Source organism: Seriola aureovittata, chromosome 1, assembly GCF_021018895.1.
Source record: "Seriola aureovittata isolate HTS-2021-v1 ecotype China chromosome 1, ASM2101889v1, whole genome shotgun sequence".
NCBI lineage: Eukaryota > Metazoa > Chordata > Actinopteri > Carangiformes > Carangidae > Seriola > Seriola aureovittata.
The window spans coordinates 2,271,517-2,294,305 of record NC_079364.1 but is presented as its reverse complement, the minus strand read 5'-3'; the positions used below and the strand labels follow the sequence as shown (position 1 = coordinate 2,294,305).

Here is a 22,789-nt window from a genome sequence, read left to right as displayed (position 1 = left end):
ACCACTAGAGTCTGGCTCCAACAGTGAATCAATCCCCATAGACTCCCATGTTAAAATATCTTTACAGCAGAAATAAACATGTTTACAGCCTGGTAGAAAAACAGTTTTGGTCTCTAGAGCTAATTCCCTCCTTCAGCACTAGCCATTGACGCAAAGCTATGCTAACGATGCTAATGGTGGTATATACTTGCCACAGTTATTAAACGGCATGCAACTAAGTCTCAGCGCCATACAAGCCCCTCCTCTTTGCCCATTTTGGGATTAGCTGGGAGTTACGGGCAGAGTCAGGCACTGCCAAGGTGGCGACGGTGAAGCAGCTCACTCTGAGCTTCGGAAACCGCTCTTCAGAAACCTGTGGGTGACGTCACGGAGGCTACATCCATCTTTCTTTACAGTCTATGGGTTTATATAGAAAACAAATGTCAGATTCTGGGAGATTATAAATTGTCAGTGCTATATTTCATATGATACTGAATGACAGTGATGTTTTCTTTTTTTTTAGCTTTTACAATGTGTTGTTGATGTAGCAACTGAGCATTCACCATCAAAGCTTTTGTGCGTTATCGTCATTCAGCTGGGGATACCACTGTCCTCCTCAGCTGTTTGTAACATCACCATCGACCTTCATCTGTTACCATCAATACCTTCAAACGTCCGTGGTGATCATCACTCAGCCTTTTGATTCGACATGATAAAAACATGCTCTGTTGAGTGTCTGCAGCTTCTCCGTACGAACAGTTCGTGCCTGAAGGCCACAGCAGAAAACCCTGGAGACGCGGCCACTGTGTCACAAAAAAAATATCATCTAATCCATTTTTAATAAGCGCTTTAAAAAGGACTTTTTAATGAGCAGGATACTTGATGATTGATCAGCACTCATGCAGCACGTCGGCCCCCGAGTGTCACACTGGGAGGTGGAACAAAAGCAATAAATGCTGCTGTTATTAAAATCTCTGCGCTAAGTACATCTCACCACTTCATTATTTGTCCCTGGCTAAAGCCGAACTGAACAACAACCATACAATTGAGGCAAATTATACAGCCTGACTGATTATGGCATTTCTGATACTCAGATCAAAGTGTGTTCAACAGCTACAGTGGTTTCATCTTCCTCCCCACAGACCCAGTGTTTCCAGTTAAAACCTGACGAGAAGCTTCTTTTGTATTTAACTGACTCACAAACTGAGGTATGCAAGGAATAGTAAAGAGCCTTAAGAGCAACACACACACACACACACACACACACACACACACACACACACACACACACACACACACACACAGACACACACACACACACAATTCAAAGTCATTAACAGAAAATTGTAAAAGGGGAGGCGTCCATTACCTTGGTGAAGTTTCCTGTACTGTCAACAAAAGTAGTAATGCTGAACTATTTACTGCAACACACACACACACACACACACACACACACACACACACACACACACACAAACACACACACACACACATACATGACTGTGTTGTCAACCAAGCATCAACCTCAGAGGCTGAAGAGTGAAGCATCAACGCTGAAGAACCAGGAGCTGCAGTTCCTCTAACGACCACTAGAGTCTGGCTCCAACAGTGAGTCAGTCCCCATAGACTCCCATGTTAAAATGTCCAACTTTACAGCAGAAATAAACATGTTTACAGCCTGGTACAAAAACTGTTTTGGTCTCTAGAGCTAATTTCCTCCTTCATGACACCTGTTTATATAACTCACCTGTTTACATTTTATTAAGGACTAAAGTTATGGAAGATTGAGGGCGTGGCCTCTTCGAGCGACAGGTGGGTGAAGGTATGTTTTACACACTGAAGTCTCAGCTCCACACAAGCCCCTCCTCTTGCTGGGAGTTAAGGGGTGGAGTCAGACATTGCCAAGATGGCGACATTGGCGCAGCTCAATCTGAGCTTCAAAACCGCTCGTCAGAAATTTGTGGATGACGTCACAGAGGCTACGTGCTCGCCCTCCTCAGATAAACTCTAACAGTTTTAGTTGCTGCAACGTAACGTTACTTTCACCAAAGAGGATGCAAATCAGAAAATTCTCACATTTTGATTTTTGTGATCGGAATATAAGGGTCACGTTGGAAGGCACTGAAACAGAGGGGCGACGGAAATTACCATCTTTGTTTGTCCAAACAGAGCACAGGGACGTTCATCTGTCTCTCTCCAAAACAACTGAGAAACCAAAACCCTGACAACCTGTTTTCTCATGTGACCACAAAATCTTCTGCCAAAGTTTGAACAGTTCTGGAGATTTTCAACATTTCTTATTTACTCTGGGCTCATCTCGCTGGTTTGAAGAGGACGAGGCTCAGTTGGGAAAAAAGAAACAAAGTGAAATGTGACATCAGATAATTCAGAGGACCAATAAAGACGCAGCGATGTTTGAATTTGAATCTGACGCCACTGTCATCGGATTAACCCACTCAGTCCTCAGTTTAACTCTTAATAAATAATAATGACGGATGTTTTCCCTCCAAATTTAACTGACTGTTGCATTTTCTGTCATAATTCTTTAAAGCTATAGAGAAAATTACTAGTAATATATAAATAAGTTTTCTTTAAGAGGTGATATTGATATTGATACTGAAGCCTACTGGGAAAACAGACTTTTATATCTTTTTCAGTTTCAATTTTACTCTTTCAGACACAGCAGGAATGTGCTCAATGTGCTCATGCAAATCACTAAGGTGACTAACTATCAATTATTTGAGTAATTGATTCATTTTTTTTTTTTTTTTTTTGAGAGTATGTGTTTGGTTGTTTAGTCTCTAAAATATCAGTCAAAATGCCAGATAGACCAAAACCAAAGATAATCACTTTACAGTGATAGAGATCCGTGTATTTCTGCTCGTTTTCTCACTTTACTCGGTTATAAAAATTGTTACAGACAGATTTACAGTTGATTAATTCATTGATTAATTGTCAAATGTAAACATTCTTGATTTGACTCGTACTAAATGACTGATCGTGTTGTCTTATAATTTGACTTCTTTGCATTTTGCTGCTCACAGTGACTTTATATTCACCGCCTGCTGTTCTGCTGAACTGTGGAGGAGCAGCCAGTCTCTTCAGATAGAAGCTGTCACGGTTCCTAAGCTGCTCTGTGTCGACATACAGCACATATATTCCTCCGAGCCAACTGGCTGCTTTAGTCCTCTTTCATCCACACAGGATGTCATCAACTCCTTCCCCACTGACCTCAACAATCAGGGGAGGGATGGAGCCACGGGGGAGAGAGGAAAGATAAACTGAGGTGAGAGTTTAAGGGTTTTCCTGTAAATTAATCATTTACTCGAGATAATGGAGGGACTGAATCTGAGAGTCAGAGTCAGTTATGGAGCCGCCCTGATGTGGTGTAAGAAAAAGCATGAAGATGACGAGTGTGGCGTCTGGTGAGGACAATGAACTGCTAGTTAGTACAACTCTCAAATGAGGGGATATTAAACTAAATTACTGTCAGTGTCCCTGACTTTAAACTGTTCAACTGTGATATGTATCAGATAACGTGGTTTCACGTCTGCCCACACTCGGCTGTGACCCCCTGTGCCGGTGAGCTTCTCTTTCTTTTCTGTCTTCAGAGAGAAAAAAAACTGGAAACACAAGAACACAGATGGTCTGCTGCTTTTAAAAAGAAAACTCTGTCGGCGTGCACGTCTTTGAATACACACAAGAGGTGGAGAGAAATGAGCAAACTCTTCATTTCACACTGAATAAACTGCTGTGCCAACTCGAGAGCGAGCGCCCGGTGTGACATGGAAGTGCACTTCTTTTCAGGACTCTGCTTTTAACAAACCTGAGCAACTGTAAAATTGCACAGAAGCTGCAGCGGCTCTGAAATAGCCTTCAGATAAATGGGGATCGGGTTTCAGGTGTATATTTCCTCTCGGCTTTTGCTGTATGTTTTATTCAGGTTCACATATTTATATCTTCAAGAAAACCTAATCATTGTTATTGTCAAAGTTAGGCTGAGCGTGAATATTGAAGCTTTTACTGCAGAGGAAAGGTTGTTCGTATATAGGAAGTACACTGTCATCTGCAAAACCTTCATCAACAATCAAATATCAAGAGGATCACATCATATCTTGTGTATCTTGGAGCTGGTGTTTCATCTCTTCCTATAGACAATTAAAAATGATCAAGAGTGGTGTATGTGTGGATTTCCCTTCAGTGATTCCTTTGGTTTTTAATGGAACTACATGTAAGTTTTTCGCTACATAGCTAACGTTAGCATTAGCAGCTGTTTACTTACCAGTCTAGAAGAAACGTTGTGAGTTCGGTATCAAACTCAGTTCATTTACTCACCAACATCTGTCTCCAGAGGTGGAAAGAAACACCAGTGTTTTGCTTCTTTTCTTCTATACTGAAGTTAGCATGCTAACCAGCTAGCCCCGGCACGGTCAACCCATCTCGTCACTGTACCGTCCAGTCCGTCCTGATAAGCAGCTGCTCAGACGACGTATCACAACCTTTTGTCTTGTAAACGCAACAATGGCTGAAGCTCTCAGCAAGATTGGTAAGAAAACAGCTGCTAATGCTAACATTAGCAATGTAGCAATAGCAAAAACTTACAAATAACTCCTTTAAAGGTATCACATGACATGACATGACATGACATCACAAGTTGGTTGGTTCACAGTATGAGAGCTAACAAATCATATTCCAGTGACTGACAGCAGGCGATGATGCACCTGTTTTCTACTGTCATAAAGAGCTAATGAAGATTTAACTAATTATGAACATTATTATATTCATTCAAAGCCTAAATTAATCAAACCAACACATGGCACAACACGACAGAGTTAATTTAAATCACATTAAACAGGTGTCGTAGCTCTGAAACAACAGGAGCGAGGCCCCCTGAAGTTCTGGTGTTTGTTCCCAGAGAGTTCATCCTCACATGTGCATTAGATTTACATTCACAGACTTCACACCTAAATCAACCTGCTAATATGAACGTCAAGCTCGTACAACTGACGTGAACCCTGGTCCAGAAAGGTGGAGCCTCAAACACATAAATTAAAAACCTGATTCTGAGCAACAATGCTGCCACCTTTTTAAAACACGACCCTCACACGCCCTGAACACGCAAATCACCGTTATTAGTCAAACACCTTCTTTTCCTCCTCCTTAATGTTTTTTCATTTAAACTCCTCTGTGACTGAAGAGGTGTGTGAGTGACAGGCGGCTGACAGCAGTAATCACCAGGCCATTCATGCTGCTCCGCATGATGCTTTGTTACCAGCTGCGACGGCGTGCGGCTCGTATTGTGTGCGTGTGTCATCACAGCAGACTGTTGCGGTCCTCAGACACCGACTGTGGAGGGAACTACTTTCTGCCTGTGGACACATTTTGTCGCTGCGATAGCGTCACAACCGTAAGACACAGTCACAAAACTTCACAGGTGAAGAGAGAGGTTTAAAGGTGGGTGTGGTCCGATGATGGGCGTCTCTGGTCTGTTTTGTCTCATGAAGTCAGGTAATAAATTCTGTCCCGTGGGAACACACTGCCTGCGTTGTTAACAGGTAAGTGCTGAGACACTTCCTGCGTCTCACGCCTCGCGGCTGCGTCATGTGATCTAGAGATTCTGCATCTCGCAGCAAAAACAGACAGAGAAAAGAAAGATCGCGTCTTGAGCCAATTAAACGAGCCTAATTTTTACCACAGGTGTCATCACTCGATCTTGATTGGACCAAAACAGTCACGTGACACACGCATCTGGAAGACAATAAATAAGATGTGTCAGAGCCATTTTGCATATTTGCCTTATTAGTATATTTATGTGGATATACGAGTCATTTCCTGATTTGAATTATGCCTTGAAGCTTTATTTAGTTTATTATAATGATAAACATTAGGATCTGACGCCTGATAGGCCGAGGTGATTTGTAGGGGTGTAATTTAGGGACAGGTGAACAGGTGATCACGAGAGCGGAAGGGGAAATAATTTTCAACTGCAAAGGTGTGAAGTAAAAGTACAAATATTCTATTTTGTTTCTTCAAGTTTAAGAGCATCTTTTTCTTCCATGATTAAAAACTGAATGGTGACATTAAGGAGAGAGAGCGTGTTGATGTTCTGGCCGCTCCTAACAAGGTGTAATGAGTAATATTAATAAAATATACGGCTTGTCCAACTTTAATTTCAGGGTTTGTATTACAGTGTTGCTTGTGAAATGAAAAATGAGTTTTGTTGCATTAGTAACGTGATTCGGGATAAGGGGATTTCACGTTCCGCCTTCCGGTATCGCGACACACGATCATGGCTGTTTGCGTTGCAGTTTCAGAATCATTACACCTCTAATTAATCCTGGACTGTGTTTGCAGTTACAGTGCCGCACATGTCAGATACCTCACGTCTTATGTCTCCGGCTCGTATTGGATTCACAGAGCAAACTGCCCGGGAGGCCGATGGCAGAGAATATGATGCAAATGTCAGACAGTGCACGCAGAGAAGTGGGAGAGCGATTTATGCATTCCCACATCGTACAGCGTAAAAGGTCTGCAGACACATTATTGGGTCATGATGCCGAGCAGTTTGGAGTCAATAATCCTGTTTACTCAAAGAGATCAGAGGCAGCAGACAGGAAGAGACGATGATTAGCATCAGTCTGAATCACAATCGACCGGGAAAACAGTGACGCAGCAGACGAGCCGGTGTCAAGTCCAGGAAATGTGACTTCTCTGCAGATAATGTGTGGAATAATAATTATTGTTTTGAGCCGACACCATTAAACACACGTGCGGATGTGTCCAAGAAGACCTTCAATTCAAGGATCTGTTCAAGTTTAAAGTTTAATGGAATTCTTCAATTATACACGTGGCCCAGTTCTGCCTGATGCTCACATCTGGGGCCCGTCTCAGCACAATGAATATTCATGAGGCACTATATGGAGCCACAGGGAGAGGAAACAATCCGACGTGTCCTGAAAATGAGGCCTCAACAAATACGTGTGTGTGTGTGTGTGTGTGTGTGTGTGTGTGTGTGTGTGTGTGTGTGTGTGTGTGTGTGTGTGTGTGTGTGTGTGTTTGTAGCGCTGTGGTGTGACTGAAGGTGTGTCATATGTTGCTATAAATTCAGCCTTTAGTGAAGGTCTTTTCACTTCATCTGACCACACTGTGGTCCAGCGTGAAGAATCCTGCACAGACATTCGTGGTTCCCACAAGATGAGGTTGTATCCCTCCGCCACTCGGACTACTTTCAGGTTAAATCACTGTTTATCCAGAGTCATACAAAGTATTAACCACTTGTGAAATTTCCTCTTCATTGCCTAAAATCTAGTCAGTTCCTCTTTAATTCCTTGTGGATATTTGTGCCGAATTTGAGAGGATTTCATTGAAGACTTATTGAAGAAATATTGCGTTCACATGGCCAAAATCATGTTTTGTGTCACATTGATCTAGACCTTTGACCTTTGAACTTTGACGCCCAAAATCTGCTCAGTGCATCCTTGATTCAGAGTGAATGTTTGCGCCACATTTGAAGAGGTTCTGTCAAGGCGTTACAGAGATATCGTGTCCACGACAAGCCAATGTTAAATCTTACTATGTTATCATGCTAGCAGTCCGTAAGTTCGCATGCCGCCATGTTAAAACTGACACGCTACCAATGCTCAATGTTAGCAATGTGCAGACTAAACACGCAAATACTTGCTAACTGTTAGATGCTAAACAGATTCCGCCTGATCAGCTGAGTCGCAGACGTCGTAGATTTACGTAAAGACGAGGCGTCTTTACTCCGACACCAACGTCAAGTCAAACATTTTTTTGCTCCTAAAATTTTAGTCAATTCCTGAAAAAGATGAATTTTCTAATGTGGTACAAATAATAAACCTCTGGATACAGTGACTCAGTGTTACCATAACTACAGCCACATGTGAACTGAGACATGGCAGGTGGTATAATCTCCTGTCCTGTGTGAGACGAGCATTAGCATCACTGAGACGCTCAGGTGTGTGTTGTTCCTGCTGTTTATTCCACACACACACACACACACACACACACACACACACACACACACACACACACACACACACACACACACACACACACTGAGTGATTGAATAAACACCCCAGCAGGATATTGAGGCTGCCAACAGAGATGAAGGCTTAATGGTCTCAGGAGAGCAGGTGTGTGTGTGTGTGTGTGTGTGTGTCTGTGTGTGTGTGTGTGTGTGTGTGCGCGTGTGTGAGTCAGTGCAAGCGTCTGCGAACCGAACTGAAGTCACAAAGTCAGAGGCGGGAAGGCCGGAGCTGGAGGTCACATCTGGTTAGATAAGAACGCCGGAGGCAGAATAAACTGAGGTCTGCACAACTTTCTCACAGACATGTTGTTCTTATGTTACTTTTTCTTTATTACAAGGCAGAACTGAGGCTTTTTTATTTCACCAGATCACTGATTGGAGACAGTGACACCCAATAACGTCCTGACGGGGTCCTGAGAGTCTGAGAGTGTTCTCACGGAAGCCTGCGTGTTTTTATTCCTCCACGCCGGCGGCAGTCAGAGCAGCCATATTGTTTTCAGGTTGTACGTTTGTCCGTCCCATTCTCATGGACACAATATCTCTGCAACGCCGCAACGGATCTTCTTCAAATTTGGCGTAAACTTTAACTTGGACTGAAGGGTGAACTGATTGAATTTTGGTGGTCAAAGGTCAAAGGTCAAGATCCTGGTGACCTCACAAAATGCGGTTTTGCCCTTGTGAATGCGATATCTCCATAAAGCTCTGAGGGTATTTCTTTAAATTTGGTACAAACGTTCACTGGGACTCGAGGATGAACTGATTAGACTTTGATGGCAAAAGGTCAAAGGTCAAATTTTCGCACAAATGGTAAATATTTTATATGACTATGGATAAACAGGGATGTAACCTGAAACTAGTCAGAGTGGCGGAGGGATACGACCAGGTGAGGTGATTCTAGTTTATAGTGTTTATAATGAGAGTATCATTTGGATTAAAGCAAAAATTAAATAATTAAATAGGCAGTGTTTTATATTTTCTTTCCATTTGAATTTGTTTCTAAAGAAATGATGCATAATAAAAGTGACGCTGGACCTTTTGTGCTTTCTCTTAATGGTTTTTATGGATCAGTGTTGACAGAAGTGCAGACAGGTTGTTACTGATGAGTGGTTTGAAAGTGAAAAGCTCGGTCCTCTCTGCTGCTTTCAGTTTTGTCTGACTGAGAGATTTCGATTTGCCTCGGCTGATGTCCACACATCAATAACACCGGCGGCGAGCGCTTGCACCTCCCTACATCAAACCAAAAAGACCAACCCTTCAGAGGGAGGATCTTCGAGGACACCAGCAGCTGAGGTAAATTACCTCACACTGTAGCAACGCAGTTTTGTGTGTTAAGGAAAATAAAAATTGACGTGAGAAGACGACATGGAGACCAGGATTATTGATTGTGAGCTTCCAAGCAAAGTATTAAACATCATGTCTTCCCTCACACACTCCTGCTCTGCCTCCACTTCACTGCTGGAGCTGAAAAAGCCGCTCGTCTCCCACAGGATCACCGAGGGGTCAGAGAAACGTTGTGGTGGCAGGAGGGATCTGCCTCTTTCACTTGTTATTTGCTTTGGATACGAGTGTCGGCTGAATGCCTGGAAGGTAAAGATAGAAAAACTGTGCAGCAGGCGATGCCCAGAGCGGGGCCAAACAAACAGATGAGTCGAAGCTCTCGAAAGAACAGGAATGTTTTTCTCTGTTATGTTCTCTCTGCATCAGAATCCCCTGGCCATTGTTCAGCAGCGAGCTGCATCTCTTCACATGTTTGGTTATTGTTCCATCACACTGCTTCTACCACCTGCCCACTCCTTTAACAGACCGCGCTGGCTAACATGTTATATTAAAATGATCTCCACAGTAACATCCCTCCAGCTCCCACTGCCCTGCAAAACATTAATCTGCCATAAAGCCGGGTCCACGGCTGGTTCAACTTCTGTGGCTGAACATTAACATTAAAACGATAAGGGTCATACAGACCGATAATGGAGCTCTTACTGTAAATTTTAGGACTTCTCAAACCATTCGGCAAAGCATGAGTGCTTCACTCACACCACACATTTATTCTAATCCTGCACTGAACATGATTTCACCCGTTTCATTTTCAAACTGGAGCTGGAGCAGGTTTAGAGAATAAAGACAAAACAAGATCAATAAAAGACCAAATTACACTCTGTCTAATTGATTCATTTAATTTAATTAAGTCCTGAACTCAAACCGTAAAGCTGGAACACCAGCTTGACAACACCTGGTTTAAAGGAAAATTAAACAAGGCATGACTTCATCCAGATGGCGTGTGGGAATAAATTCTCCACGCCAGCGACAGTGAGAGCGGCCATTTGGTTTTCAGGTTGTACATCCATCGATCACAGTCTCATGGACACGATATCTCAGTAACACCTTGACGGAACGTCTTTAAATTTGGCACAAACATTCACTAGGACGCAACAATGAACTGATTAGATTTTGATGGTCAAAGGTCAAAGGTCAAGGTCAGTGTGACGTCATAAAAACACTTGAGTGAGTGGAAAAAAACAAACATTTTGGGCAAAAATATGCTTTTGGGGAATATTTTAGTTAAAACAAATTAATCCACGGCCGTTCGACAACATTAACCACGTTGTTATTATTGTTACCATGACAACAAAGATCGTCTAATGTTGAGGGAGTTTCTTATTTTAACCCAAATCATGATCTTTTCCTAAACTTAACCAAGCCATGACCGTCATCACAGTAACCATGGCAACAAATGTGGGTATGCTTCCATGACAACCAGAGTAGGGGCCAGTATTTCAGGAGACACTCCTACGGGTGGAGTCAGGCGGTTGGAGGACGTGTCGGCTCAGTGCTTCAGGAGTCACGGGTCACAGCGGAGTCTGTAGAAACGTTTGACCACAGAGGTGAGGGGGTATTAAAGGGTTAAATTTACAGTTTCTCTTCCGAAAATCAGCCAAACCGAGTGGATGAAGTTTTTCTAAAAAGATGAATAACCCCGAGACGTGAACTCCCTCCACACTGTGTCTGTCTTTCTTGAGACAACATGATTTTTCAGTCTGGTTTTGTCATCAGGACGAAGAATAAGTGTGGCATCACCGGAGGAGGAACGCAACAAGTACAGCTTCTAGCACAGCACATCAGTATCAGCTGGAGCAGCGAGGGAGGGATCAATAAACCTCCCAGGGATGACAGACCGAACAGACAAGCTGAAATAAAAAGCATGCAGCTGTTGGCCCCGAGCACAACCGCACAAAGGGACATTAATCATCCGTGAGCACAACTGAAGCAATAAAGACAAGAATAATGTTTTCTATTTGTTTTTTTAAAAAAGATGTGAACAGCTGTGGATGCACACTGCTGGAGCAAACCCCTGCCGCACATCTCCTCCTCGCCGTTCATCTCGGCACGCCGCGTATTGACACCAGCGGCGCTCACATTCATCTTGTGCTGACAGTTTTCACTCTGTTGTCCTTTTTAACTTGAAAGAGTGAAATGTGTAGAGAGGGCAGGTACCGACTTCACTGTGACACGATAACGCTCCTCTCTCTCGCTAACAGGTGGAGGCTGCGACGAGACGGACGTACAGAACCCACTGAGAAGAAAACAAATAGAACTGATCCGCACCTGACAGGCAGCGGAGTCTGGATGTTGAAGCCCAGAAATTGATTTTCCATGTGTATTCATACATGTAGCTTCACACTGGGGAGGGAGTGTGAGACTAACTGAAGCCTGAAGGTGAATAAACTGATCCTATTCGGGTTTTCTGCGGAGAATGTCATTTTTTACATGTTTTTTTATTCAGGAAACGTTTCCTCTGTCAGCTGCTCAGACTCCGTGTGTAAAACCTTCAGACATGTGCAACAGATCCTCCAATGAAAAGTGTTTAACCGTGTTAACGTCCATATGTGTTATATGTTGTATTATATTACAAGTGAAATAATCATCAACACCATGACGGAGTGTTTCCCACGACAGTCTCATGAAAATGAACCTGAAACCTTGTCAGTACAGAGAGAGAGCGTTAGCATTAGCACAACCGCTAACACTGTGTCTGCCACTGCCAGTTACAAGCTAACAAACAACATAAACAAATAAAAGATGCTAACTGTGCTAACCGCTCTGATCCGTCTGCTAGTCTCTGGTTCTGGTCTCAGACTCCTCCTCTGAGTCTGGGTCTGACTGAGGCTCCAACATGTGGCTGAGTCTCTCTGATGTTTCCTCCTCTCACCATCTTGATACTCTCTGCTCTCTCACCTGTCCACCTGGAGCCAGCAGGTGGTGGTGGGCGGGGCTCATGGCCCTTTTCTGAGTTTTCTTTCTTTATATGTGGGAAAACTAAAACAAAATATTAATCACATCATCCCATCTTTCAAATAGATACCAGTCAGTTTTTATTTTACTGATTTCATCTGTGTTTTAACTCCAAACTAACCGCAGCACACGTTCCCTGTTTCAGGAAGTGAATACGCCTCCGTCATTAAAGTACTGTCAGACAGACGGCGGCTGCCACCACCGCCTCCATCGTTTCCAGTGTCAACATGATTGTAGTCAGGTAGGCGGTCGGGGCAAAGACAGAGAGAGAGAAAGCGGCTGCTGCAGCTCTTGTGAACACATGTGGATGTTTACCGCTGCCATCCAACTTCCTGCTGCGGCTCGCCGTGTGATTACAGCGACCACAGGAACCACGCTGAGGGAAACGATGCAGGAGCTAATTTTACGGGTATCTGAGTTCCCTGGTTGAAACACCTCTTCACCAGCAGCGAGCAAACATGTCAATTAACAAAAACAGTCTCGGCGCAATATCCGGTTTGACGATCCGACCTGAGCCAATAAACACGTCTGAAAGTTCGGAACAAGCATCTTGTGAAACTCAGAGCTGCGCTGTTTCCAACAACGGCTAAAACGCATCACACTGTGTCACTCACATGTTCCTCCATCAGCATAAACACACACACACACACACACACCGTCCTGATGCCCACAAATTCTCATTACAGCACCAAATGTGGATTAATCCGCCGCTGAAAATAGTCCCCAACAAATGCACCGTTTTCATCCTGTTTGATTAAAGTTTGGTAAAAACCTACGGTGACCAGCTGGTTTAGGAAATGATTGAGCCTTTTTAAATGTAAAATGTAAACTACTTTTTATATTTATGTCTTCAGAGGGAATAAACCGTTTTTGTTGGTTCTGGCTTTTTCATGCAATTTACTGACAATAACTAAAATATATCTTCAGCTTTAAAACAGTTTTAATGAGCATTGTGATCGTTTTAGATGTTTGCCTTGCTTTGATATCTTTTACATTTCATAATTTTTACTTATTTACTTAGTTTTTATCTTTATAAACTACAATAAGTGACTGATGATGAAGGTATTTTATAAATCCCAGTGTATATTCTGCGTACACTGTGTCTGGACTAAATATTCAGCATGTTAAGTGATAAACCAGAGTCACAATATTAAACTGAGTCACGCATCAGGTTTTCAGACACACAGTTAAACACTCATTCAGTATGAGAAGGTGAGGCCTGGGTGTGTGTTGATCTGATCTGTGAAGCTCTGCTGACAGAACAAGTAGAGAAACAGAGCATAAAAAATTCATACACTTTAACTAGGTCTGCTTCTATATGTACGGTGTATGGTCGCATCCAAAGTTAGGATGAAAAACAATATCAGAAAATTATAATTTAATCATAAAGGACTTTATCTTTAGCTGGTAAAAAATGCTAAAAATGACTTTAGATGTGTTGGTGTCCGCAGTTATGTCACCAACCTCATTGTGTTAGTTGCTTTTCGATTGTAACTGCCAAAACTTTTAATCCGGGACACATCTTAAATGGGATTAAGAGTCTGTGGATATTTCGATTCTTCTGGGAGAGATTTTTTATTTTTTTCCTCGAACGTCAACGTTTCTGGAAGTTGGGAGAGGTTCAAAAATTCAGCGGGTCTGCAGAGCGCTGACAAGATTAGAGCGAGTGGAGCCGAGCAGAGGAGGCAGAGACACTGGGACTGTGAAGAACGCGTGAGGATTTCCCAAGGTCGTTCTGCGACAGAACGAGTGTAGAGATGTTCAAAACTATGTTCCTTTGTTTTAACAAGCTCTTACGTAACATCAGATGTGACAGGGGCGTTTTTGTGCTGCGCAGACGGAGGATACTTGATGCCGTTCAATAGAATATATTTCTGTAATTCATTTTCTTTACCCAACGATTCACACACACGGTCACGGGAGCTGGAGTTTATCCCATCAGACGCCGGTGAGCTAATTCAGACGGACTCACTCACAGTCACACCTAGGGCCAGTTTAAGGTCTCTGATACACGCCAGTGGCTTGTTGTCAGGCTGCAGGAAGAGGCTAAAGCACCGGAGTCAAAACCCTTCACCTTCTAAGAAAATACGTTGTCTGTGCCAGAACTGTTACAAAAGGCTGTAACTAAAATTATTCACATGATTGTTGTTCTGCCAGGGATACTGTGAAGTTAAGGTCACTTTTAGATCATGTCATGGGTTAAAAACTACTTGGTTATGGTTAGAGAATGGCTGTGTGATTGCAGTTACAGTTAAATTGACTTGCATCAGGAAAAGTAATCGAGTGGCGGTCTCCCGTGTCAAGGTCACGTGCTTCACACTCCTTCATCCTTCCCATCGAGGCTCTGCAGCACCCTCGCTGCACGTGCCTCAATCTAAACGCAGGGACACCCCAGTACAACAATGGAGAGTCCAGTGGCTTCAAAACAGACAGAATCATTCAAAAACATTCAGACGAAAAATACTCTTATATCCAAATGTGCCAATGATCAAAAGAATAATCTAGTTACAATCTGACATCAGTCCACATTTCCTGCTCCCACAGAAGGTGTAAAAAGTTCAGCAATGATCATATACATCCATAGATCCGACACCATGTGATAATGTTTCTCTGATTTGTGGCTTCTCTCATCTTAAAGCTCCTCCAGTGTAAAGGTCTGTGTCCATGTGTAGTGTGATTATAGATCAGGTCTAGTTTCTATATTAATACTGTGAAAGTATCAAAGCCTCAGTCCACAGAGAAATGCACACAGAGAGGCTCAGAGCCTCCTCTCTTCTGATTGGCTCACAGACCTGTTGTTACTAGAGCTCCAGAGAGAAGCCGGAGAGAGGAGATGTAAAACTACACTGAGATGGTTTTTATATCTTCTTATGGATCAACACTTCAAATAAAACACAGAAGAAGAAGAAAACATGGAGTTTGTCAGTTTTGTCAGTTACTGCTAATAAAGAGGAGGAGAACATTTTCACCAAACCATTAAAGTTTTTTCTTTAACATCATGATCGAAGACGCGGTGTAGCCAGAAGAGGGAGAGCAACACAGCAGAGGAACAGTCCTGCACACAAACTGTTTTGTACCATCAAAAGCAGTCAGTCAATTTGTTAATGTAAATGTCGATTGTATTCTACTACCTTTTCTACTCTATTTAAACGCACAGTCTGTAACTTCTGCCTCTAGTCGTCTCTCAATCAGAAACAATAAGAAGAGACAGAGACTCAGGGAGGAGTTGGAGCTGAGATTGATGCTAAACCTTTGTTCTGATTGTTTCTTTAATAACTTATGAACCAGGTTTTTACCAGCAGCTGAATTCTCCACAGAGGTGTCGTCCTCTCCATAACAAACAGACCAGGGGATTAAAACCAGTAGAAACACTGAATAAAATTCACCAACATAGTTCGGAGCGGCTGAGAGCTGAGCTGTCCAACATGTCCTCAGCTTGTTTCTCTGATAAATTCAGATCCAGACGTCCGACGACTAAAATCCTTCATCTGGTTCAAACAGAGTTGAAAACCGCCGAGGTGTAAAATGTGAATCTTAAAAATGTGGATTAAAAGTGGATAAAAGTCGAGCTTCTGTCAGACAAACAACACTGGCACATGATCATAGAGGATATGATGTCATCAACTAGCAACCTATGAAACGTTACCATGATTAAAAAAAAAAAAAAAATCCCAGATTTCTCTGGTTAGAGAATTGATGGAAACATTTGAGATGATGTAAGAACACAACTCAACAACACGTAGAACACAGGTCGAGCTGTTTTTAGACGTTTGAATGAGGGAAAGTTACAGATTATAACTTTAATCACAGACGTACAAACACAGATTATTAAATCTTGTCTATAAAAGGAACATAGTGAAAATGGTGAGTGAAACCCGAACGATATTCACTTTACAATCTCGCAGGTGATTGGAAAAGTAAATCAATCGCTAAATTATCAGAACTGATGCTGAATATTTATCCATCAATCGTCTGGAAGATGAGTAATTTTAGTTCTACGCCGGTGAATCTCAGACTTGTGTGTAGGCTGGGATGATGAGGAGTGAAGAGGTTGGGGGGGAGGGGGGGGGGGGGGTCGATGGTTTTCAGTCTGAACAGACATGAGCAGCATATGGAAGCTTCTCCTGCTCCGTTTGTGACACATGAGCTGTGACAAACGGGGGCTGCAGATACGGCGCCTTTGGACCCAGTGCACGCTCACAAAATGGGCCTGAAGCCATCAACGTGTCCATACGTATGTGGTGTAGTGTTTTCCAGACACACACACACACACACACACACACACACACACACACACACACACACACACACACACACACACACACACACACAGTGCAGTGAGTGGCAGCCTCAGCCGGGTCGTGTTAACCGAGCGGTGGATCCTATTTGTGTGCTGTCAGACGAGCAGCGAGCAGATCGGCGTTCGCTGCAGCTCATCAGCCTCATTACCCCCCCCCCCCCCGGCTCTCTGATGGTCACTGCTCCAGTCACTGTTAGCGTCTCTCTGAAGCCTCTCTGTGTCTTAACCAGGTTCACCTCAGATTAATGGGTGGGTCGCTCTCAGACCGGGTTCTGAAGTGGTCTCTGATGAGGAGGTGTTCCCGCTCCGAGTCGCTCCCTTCACTTCAGAGCAGAAGACGTTCATGACACAGTATTATCTTCAAAATGAAGCAGACTCTTGCTCCAACATATTCATATCATATCACATGGCCTCATACCCACAGACCCTCCTCCCCACCCTTAGAGGATATCACATTAGATTCAAACACAGTCTTGACGGTTTAAATAAATGCACCAGTTGAGCTCGTTCTCCCTTTTGCCAAATGTCAAGGCCTGGTAATATTTCAACACGAGACAAAACCCGGCTGTGAGCGATCCACACGACTCCACAGGCGCAGAGAGGGATTTGGCTGAGAGGGAGAAAGGGTCTCTGGGCCGAACACACTCCGTCTGCCACTCTACCCTCCCACCACCTCCTCCCGGCCCCCGAAATCTGTCCCTCTGCGGGCTCCAGCTATAATCCGGTCTGAGCTTCATGAAATAATATATTTCCACAGATATTTAAACTACGAGCACCGTGTTTATTCACTTTTAAAAGCTGCTCTATAATACATGAAGTCTACCACCGAGGAGGAGAGAGTGAAAAGCATCTGAGGCTCATAAATACTCAATCATTTTGAAGGGAAGTCCAGCGGAAAATTTACATCTGCAGAACATTTGAAATGACATCTGTTTATTTGCTTTTTGCTCCCTCATGCAGGGAATCAAATATTCATTTCAACAGGCACATTTTGGGTGAATGACGAAGTAAGTGTTGATATATTCATTGCACTGTGCAGATAGAAAACTCTTCATCATTATTATTATTATTATTATTATGTCATATTTGTTGTATCTGGAATTTCTACGTTCCTGTTGGACAAACCTGCAGTGAACCATGAACGTCCGGTGCCAGTGCAGAGCGGCGAAGAGTGAGGCTGTGCTAATTTCTCGATTCAGTTCTGATTCACAAGTTCCTGATTTGATTTGATTTGAATCAGATCGAGATATTTCTGTCACATTCTCAGAGAACTGAAGATGGAGCATCATTAAAAATGTCCACGTTTACAATGAGAATGAAAGCAGTTACAGTAATGTACTTTTCATCTAACATGACCAACAGTTTAGTCACACGTCTCTGGAGATAATAGGTAGGTTAAAAATATGCGTTGCTAACGGTTACAGTGTGAACGGACACACACGGCTTTCTGCTTCTCATCAGCTTCTTTTTGCACATATGGCTTTTCAGTGGAGCCACGTCAGCCATGTTTTTGTCTCTCCCGTCACATGATCGGATCTCGTTAGGTGTTACTGCGTAGAGACTGAAAAAGATCAATCTGTGGATTTTAATTAATCAATATCGGATTATTCAAATGAAGATTGATTTGAATCTGAGGATGGATTTTCGCCCGACTGCTGATGTAAAAATATTGATGAGTGCAGCTTTGACTCTCTGACCTGTTTTAACTGGAAATAAGATGCGTTCAAGACACCAAAGTGAAACCACGTAGCAGAGGAGACTCAGTCAAGTCTTCACGTCCACACGGCTACGATTTTATTTTACAACCCATATATTGAGCGATGTATTTTATTCTTTCAGAAAATCTGCTGGACCCGTTTTATTTTGAAAACTCTGGGGTTGTCTTGTTGTCTGGACGATGTCTACGTCATCGTTTACACCTTTGGAAACGTCACGGATACGGAGCTAAAATGTTCGTCTGGACGGAGAATGTTTTCGTTTGAAAATGCAAGTTTAAAATGAAAACGTCGCCGTGCGGACGTGATGAGACAACAGGTGGGAGCTGATCCCTGCGAACCCTTTCTTACAGCGCCACTTCCTGTGCATGACCTCAGCAGCTCCTGAGTGAAGCACAGAATCAGATTTCTTGAAGTCTCAGCTTTGCCGCACTCTTCCATCTCCTTTATGCTTTCATTGTGCCTCTAATCATATTACTCTTATTAAGCATGCTGACATGACTCCACCCAAATGGGCCTCCGCCTCGCTGACTTCCCCTCCTTGCATCTCTGACTCATCATGATGAACGCTGTCATCCCTCCCTCCCTCCCTCCCTCCCTCCTTTACACATTGCTCATGTCTCTGTGGATGAGTCGGAGTAAAGAGGCCAACACACAGCGGAGTTCCTCCAAATTGAGAAGAGTCTAAATGGAGCGTAATAGGCCATCCTCCTTTTCTCCACTCCTCTTTTTATCTGCTCCGTCACTCCTCTCTTCCCGCTCGCTCCCCCGGTAGGCCTCGCCGCTCGGCGAGCGACTGAACACTTATTTCCCCGAGAAGCAGATGCATGACAATTAATTAACTAAAGGCTTGGTGGGTTCTCATTACTCCTTCCGACTCTGTGTGTGTGTGTGTGTGTGTGTGTGTGTGTGTTTGTGTGTGTTCACGAGTCGCAGCGAGCGAGGTCAAGACAACAACAGATGCTTCCGTGTGCGCAGGGTTTTATGAGGTCTGTGGAGGTGTGTGTTGGTCGCTCCAGAGACTGCGGTCGCGGCGCGTTGACGGAAAAAACGACAGATGGATTCTGACACAGAAACACACACATGTACAGAATCCAGACCCAGAGAGATGTGAGCGGAGGACAGGAGCTCACAGAGACTTAAAGCAGCAGTGACACTGACAAGTTGATTAAAGCAAACCAGTGTTTCCATGAAGAAGTAATGAGGGAGAGAAAGTTGATGATTGTTCTTTCCTTCCTCCCTCCTTACTGGCAGATGATCCCCCTCCGTCTCTCTGGATCTTATTGGAAACTTTAAGTCTGATACGTGACACAGAGCAGAGAGTAAAATTCAGTTTGTTTCCAAACAACAAATCCAAACAGAGCAGCGACTATTTGGAGAACTCCACTCCGAGAATGGATCTTCCTGTACTTGACTTCTTTACTGTATCTGCCACACATGCATCCTGTCACTGCTTTTAGAGCCACTGACATTTACAAGCTAACAAACAACATAAACAAATAAAAGATGCTAACTACGCTATCCGTTCTGAAAAAATGCTAACCACGGTAACTCAGGTCAGTCAGCCAATCAGAAGAGAGGAGGCTCTGAGCCTCTCTTCTGATTGGCTCTGACTGTTTTCTGAGTGATCCAATAAAAATATAGCAGATTTCAGGTAAAAACACTCAGAGAAACCAAATCCTACAAAGTTTGGATGGTGGGTCCAGGTGGGCGGGGCTTGGTGACTGCTTGGTTGTGACATCACAAAGTTCCAGAAGTCCTGACGGCTGGTTTTAAGGCTCAGTTTCTGAATACAGGCTGTGTGCATTTCTCTGTGGACTGAGGCTTTGATACTTTCACAGTATTAATATAGAAGCTAGAGCTGATCTATAATCACACTACACATGGACACAGACCTTTACACTGGAGGAGCTTTAACAATGGGAGGTTTTTTCTGTACTGAGGTGCATTTTTGTAAAGTCTTGTCTTATTGTGGACGGAGCGTCTAGGTTGTGGACACAGTCTCAGCAGGATGTTTACTGCCTTGCTTCCTGGAGATGGCAACTTAATGAGATTCTTTAGCCACTAACCCCCCACCGCCCCAGCCATGAAGCTCGTCTCCAGCCTTTTTGTGACCGGCTCTTGGTCGGTCATAACGTACACACAGTAACTGTTATTGGCACCTCCAGACTCAGACAAAAGCCCGCTCCTGCCCCCCCCCCCCCCCCCCCACTAACGATGCTGAAGCGCAGGGCAAACAAATGAAAAAGAGGCTTCAATAATGGTCAAGGTGATAAAACCTTTTCTCCCTTTGTGTGTGACCTCCTCTGAGCCGCCGTATCTCCAGCAGATAAGACAGAGCACATCTGCGTCTCATATCACACTCCACAATGGCATCGGTCACAAAAAACCCCACACTTTGGTCTCCGTTACACAAATGTCACGCCTCGTCCCTCAACCGCCACCGTGAAGGTTTTCTGGGAAACCCGAGCCGTGGGTCTATTCTGCCCGTTTATCTTACCAATTTCAGAGCAGGGATTGAAAGAAACAGGGGGAGAAAAATGTGTGCGTTGTAATAGCAGGGCATCACCTAATACACTCTGTGTCTTCTGTTGTTAATTCCCGTTCCCTCTTCCTGCTCATGTGTACTTTTGGTGTGAAATTGCTTTTCTTCTGCTCTCAGCTCCGTGCGCATCTCGATCGCAGAGGAGGCACAATCTTTTCTGCAAGTTAAATGGCAGAGAGGGCGGCAGCCCCCTTAAATGAAAGCAATCATCGGGCCTTATCTCAATGGCTGTTTTGTATGTGCGATTGCCGCCCGCAAATCTATTAACCGGCAGCCCCAATTAGATTCTGGAACGAGGCAGAAAACAGCGGGAGAAGAAGAACGTGGATGTGCTGCCGATGAGATCACAACCGCAGAGGAATAACTGATAACATTTAGGAATTTACAAAAATGAGGAAAATCAGATTGAAAGAAACGACTAGATTCAAACTGATCCAAACTTCCTGATTTCCAGATTCAGGTGTGTGTGCAGAACGTCAAATTACCTTTTCTTTGCCGCCCTGATTGAAACGCTCGAGGAGGAAGAGAGTCCCACAATCGGTCCATCACACTGAACACAATCCTGCCACACTCAGCATCAGTCACACTGTTGAACATCAGAACACAAACATCTGAATCTCCATCGTTTTCAAGCTTCAAATCAAACGTTTTTATGCAACAAAAGCCACATTTACATGCAGCTCACAACGTCGAGGAATTAATATGATTAAGGCCAAAACCAAACAGTAATTAAACTCTGCTTATCTGACAGTCAGAGCAAGTGTAAGCAGTGACATATGGAGCACAGCGATTTAATCTGAATTAATAAATACAGTGAATTCTGGTGTTTATCTACCTCGACTGCAGAGAACCAGACCTTTATATTTACAGAAACACTCAGTTAGTTAAACAAGTGGCTGCACTCAGTTCTACTTTGCTGTTTTTTTTTATTCTGTTCATCATGTTTTAAGCTGCTGTCAGCGGAAGTGAAACATCCTTCACTTTCCTGCTTTTAATGAGAAATATGCAGAAGAAGAAGAAGAAGAATGAGTCAATAGAGAATTAAACAGTATTTCTATTTGAAAGGAAGAAACTCAGAGCAGCAGAGTGGTGGCTGTTGTTTTACTGATGACATTAATACTGCACTCTGTGTAGTTTCTTATGCTTTCCTCTGTTTTTTTATACCGGCCTATTTTATTTCCCAATCCTTCCTGTCGCAAATCATTCGTTTTGTTCATTCAGAATTTATAAAATTGACTTTTCCTTGAACTCTGATTAAAGGACAAGATCATTAAAAGGTCCCGTCCAGTGTAAAGGTCTCTGTCCATGTGTTGATTGATTATAGATCAGGTCTAGCTTCTATATTAATACTGTGAAAGTATCAAAGCCTCAGTCCACAGAGAAATGCACACAGCCTGTATTCAGAAACTGAGCCTTAAAACCAGCCGTCAGGACTTCTGGAACTTTGTGATGTCACAACAAAGCAGTCACCAAGCCCCGCCCACCTGGACCCACCATCCAAACCTTGCAGGATTTGGTTTCTCTGAGTGTTTTTACCTGAAATCTGCTATATTTTTATTGGATCACTCAGAAAACAGTCAGCCAATCAGAAGAGAGGCTCAGAGCCTCCTCTCTTCTGATTGGCTGACTGACCTGAGTTACCGTGGTTAGCATTTTTTCAGAACGGATAGCATAGTTAGCATCTTTTATTTGTTTATGTTGTTTGTTAGCTTGTAAATGTCAGTGGCTCTAAAAGCAGTGACAGGATGCATGTGTGGCAGATACAGTCAGCCAATCAGAAGAGAGGCTCAGAGCCTCCTCTCTTCTGATTGGCTCACAGACCTGTTGTTACTAGAGCTCCAGAGAGAAGCCTGAGAGAGGAGATGTAAAACTACACTGAGATGGTTTTTGGTTCTTAAAACCACAAATA

General features: G+C 43.4%; 1 protein-coding gene across 9 annotated transcripts in view; it reads right to left on the bottom strand.

Moving 5' to 3' along the window:
• Window positions 1-22,789, bottom strand: part of LOC130163679 (SH3 and multiple ankyrin repeat domains protein 2-like) — a 193,884-nt gene that overhangs the window by 144,300 nt on the left and 26,795 nt on the right. Inside the window, exon 3 of one of the 9 annotated variants that reach the window (XM_056368218.1) lies at window positions 21,366-21,466. The exons of the other annotated variants lie outside the window; for them this stretch is intronic. The gene's annotated coding sequence lies outside the window, so the exon portion shown is untranslated. The remainder of the gene's footprint in view (window positions 1-21,365; window positions 21,467-22,789) is intronic. 9 annotated transcript variants of the gene reach the window in all.